The following is a 4362-nucleotide window of genomic DNA, read 5'->3' as shown; positions in this document are numbered from 1 at the left end:
GGGAGGTGCCTGGCTGCCGCTCGGGCAGAGGCTGGCTGTGCTCTCTGAACGCAGGTACGGGGCGGAGCCGATCCCTGCCTGACACGTTTTCAGTTGTCATCTGACATCAAACTAAACTGTTGGCAAACAGAATGATTGTGATGCAAAGGATTTTACCTGCAGAGTTACGCATAAAGTAAATGCGTAGAAATGCATAGAAGACGACTTTACCGCTCTTTCTTGGGCTGTTACCATTGATCTTGTTGCTTTTGCAATGTTTGCACTAGTTTGTTTGGGCGATACGCGGTCACATTTGAAAATTTCTTAGTGCTGTCTGGCTTCTGTTAGTTTTTATATCAACTGATTTTAACTGGGCCGGCTCTCGTCCCAATAGAAAGCATACAGTTAACCGTAATACAAATTATTGTTACACTTTTCTATCCAAATTTATTAGCATTGCATTTAAATTACAGTGTATTAAAATAAGTTACTCCCCAGTGAAGTGTGGTGTCCTGACTTCTGCCAATTTTCCTGCATGTTTTCTCCCTGTGCAAACATCAGTGAGCTCAGCTCCTGCAGAAGGCAGCAAGTGCTGTAGGTGTGCTAGGACAGACTGCTGCGACACACCTAGAGTAGCGGAGTTCCTTCTGCCTTTTTCTCCCTGTACTTAAGTACTTCTAATCTTTTCCCTCCACAGTTTCAAGAAACTTGCAAGACCTTACTTCTCTAAGAGACTTACACCACTCCTTCCAGGATGGTTGCAGCTTTATATCTGTTTCAAAAATTATTCAAGGCAGAGTGACAGAGCTGGAGCAGCAGTATGACTGCGTGCTCTCCTTTTCTGTCAGAAATACTTGGTTTGGAAGCAGTAGTGCAGACCTGGGGCAATGACGTGAGGCAGAGGAGTGAGGGTGAAGGAGAACAGGAAAAAACCTACATTGTTCTCCAGCCTCCCTTTGCAAACCTTGCAATGAGTACCATGAAATGAGGCTTTCTGCAATGGTAACCTGTAGCTGTGCTCCGAAATATTTCACTGTGAGTTTTGAAACAAGTGACACAGGTCCTGTGGAATAACATTTTAATCAAACACTGTTATTCACAGTTGAACTGCATGAGAGGAAACAAGACAGCTGTAGATTAGCGTCCTAAATATAAATGCAAGTCGAGTTTTATCGTTTTGACAAAGATATGTCTTTGCAGTGAGGTCCTTGCTCTGAGTGAAGGTGTTAACTCATACCCTCACAGGCTTTTGTTGTAGCCAGCAGTGACTGCCCTCAGCTGTGGCACAGAAGCAGCTCCACCGCAGCGGCCAGTTGTTGGAACCCAGCACCAACGGCTTTCCCCCAGGTCTATTTTTTGTAGTCGGACATGGGTTTTCTGCAGAAGCCACTGTTACTTTCCACAACATCTGCTACAGAATTGTGGAGTGGCATTTGATGTTGTAAAAAAAGAGTTGATATTTTAATAGGTATCAAGTAGGTGTTTTTAAAAATGTTATGTTTCATACCCTTTTTCATTCAGCTTTGTCACAACTCTGCATAAGCATCTAGCAAATGAATTGAAAAGTAAAAGATGAAATAGTGCAATTGACAGATAAAATTACTGATTCACAGACACAATAGCACACACTAAATTAAATTCTCAATTTCCAGTTTAGCTAGAAAGGGATCTTGTACAGAAAGGTATTGACAGAGACCTGAATTTTAGGGAAAACCACATATGACTTTAAGAACACATGCACAAAGAGAGTAACACACACAAAATTACAGAGAGCCCTGAAAAACTGAGGAAAGTAAAGAACTTGCTTGATCATTAATATTTCTGTATTTAGTTATTTGAATGTACTCAGTTTTCGGAAAATAGGTTATGATCCTGTTAAGTTTTAAAATCTGTCTACCTAACTCTTACATTACAAAATAGTTTGCTGTTAATTTATACTTTGGTAAAATAACTTAAGTATCTGAGAATAAAAAATTCTTCTTAGGTTATCAGGAAATGGTTACCTTAAAACTATACTAACAGGCAGATTCTCTACATTTACACTGGTATGGCTGAACTTTAAGTCTGACCTCATGTATTTCTATGCGTGTAACTCTAACAATTAGAACCAAATATGAATGAAATCATAGTTTTGTAGTACTCGGGCCTTTTATGAGTTCTTGACAGATTTTCATTTTACAATGTATCGAAATGGACAGACATTTAAATTAACAAAATGAATATACAAATATAATAGTTCTGGTTTTGTTTTGCAGTGGGATTATGAGATCCAGCCTTAACACAATCTTGGGATGCACTGGCATTGCAAATATTCCGAAGTGTTCAAGCAAAAGATTTCTTCTACATCAGCTGTATTTACCATCTATGGACATGTCAGCAAGCAGCATATGACTGTACAATTTTGCTGTGGGTGAATAGATGTAATAACCCTAAGCATTCTACATTGCTCCTGTTCAAGCCCAGAATTTGGGACACGTACGTTCCATCTTCGTGGCACTTCTTTGCTCAGATTAGGCACTTTGATGTTCAGTGACAGGATTTGTAGAGCAGAAATATTATTATGGTATAAATTTAAGTTCAAGACTTTTGCAAGATAGTACAAAGTTAGAAGAGATTGGCAAAATGAAAACCAGGTTTCTCAAAATGGCTGTTCCAGCTGTACTTAGTGAGTGAATAAACATGTAATTTGGAGAGATTTCCACTTTATGCTCAGCACAGAAGCTGGAAGTATCTATGTTAACTAGATAGGGAAACCAATTTTTACTATGCTTTTACTTCTTTTCATCTACTTCTCTAGATTCCTTTCAGAATGGTTTTTTTCTTCTTAGGCTCTTAGATACTTTGGCTGCAAGGGAGGATGCACATGGGCTCTCTGGAAACATTTTGATAACTGTACCTCTGGTTATGCAGTAGAGGTAAGTAACTGCCTTTGCTGTTTATGTCCCCTAAGGGACATATTCTGCATTAAAATGAATTGAGTCATTCCAAGCAGACTTGCACTGAGATGTCAGGTATCAAGCTCACTGTGATAAAACCCCTGTATACTAGTTTCCATATATCATAGAATCATATCGGTATGAATATATCTTGAATATATTTCCATATATTGATACATGGATAATTTATGTACATGGAATTCTTGTCCTATCTCCCATCCCCATAATTCCATGGAAAGGATTTGGTTTAGGCTTAAACAACACATCATTTAGGACAGCCTCATTGGGTTAGATATATCTTGAAGTTGTTGCTTATTTGCTTTTTCTTCAAAGTGTCTTTTCTGTTTGAGATTTGGGAGAAGAGTCATAGTATTACCTTGTTCTGTGAGATGTGACCCTACCCAGCTTTCTCTGTGCTTTGTTTTTAGGATTTAGCCAATCTCTATTTTTACCTGCTTCATTTACATAATTATATTTTGTAAATAATAGATATAATTTTTTAATAAAGAGATCCCAAATATTTCTGGAAAGGAAAAAAACCTGAGACTAAGTGGTATTTTCTACAAGTATTTCTTGGGACAATATTTATAATATCATTTTAGCAATGAAATCATCAACAGGATCAGATTTTATTTAGTTACTTGCCAGGAGAAGAATTTATCCTCAAGAAACATCATGTGAGCAATAAATTCTAACCTACTCTTTTGCTCAGATTTTACATAAGCATTTAAAGTCAATGGTAATATATTTCATAAAAGCTATTTAAACTTGGAAAAGGTCATCAGGATTCATACTGACATGCTTCATACTACTCAGGTTTGCACACATGCGTGTTACTAGTTATTCACAGCACACTTTCCCACAGAAGGGGCCGGGGGGAGGATAAATGCAGAAGTTGAATGCCAGTTCTGTTTTTCCTTTTACATTCAGGATGTAAAGGCAAGGGAGGACAATCATCTTTTCCATCCATCCGCCTCACTATTCCATATTCTGAGTGTTTGATAGCAGGCCAGGTTGTACCATGGCCCTGCTCATAATGCTTTACAGTACTTCAGATAGATTGGTGAGCTTTCAACAGTTGGAGGTACTGGTCACAGTGACAGGCACTGACTAACACAGACTTAAACCTTTCACCTTGCACTACGTTGATTGTGCAACATAGTGTAAAGAAAACAAATACTAAGTTTTCATTAGAGCCCATTTGGTTATAAAAGATAAATTATTACTCAAATGAGCTGTAGCTCCCTCTTACGGTAAGGTTTGAGATGTTACACTGTAGTGTAAAATGCCTATCCCCAAGACAAGAGCTTCCCATACAGCTTATGAGGAGTCTCTGCTTTCACTAAAATGCGACAGTACTCTGGATTTAAATGACAACATACTTTTTGTTCATTTAATTCAGATGCTCCAGCTCTATTATGAAATGGTTTGCAGGAAATTATTTACG

This window comes from Pygoscelis adeliae, unplaced genomic scaffold, assembly GCF_000699105.1.
Source record: "Pygoscelis adeliae isolate BGI_AS28 unplaced genomic scaffold, ASM69910v1 Scaffold157, whole genome shotgun sequence".
NCBI classification, from domain to species: Eukaryota; Metazoa; Chordata; class Aves; order Sphenisciformes; family Spheniscidae; genus Pygoscelis; species Pygoscelis adeliae.
This window is presented reverse-complemented; position numbering follows the sequence as displayed.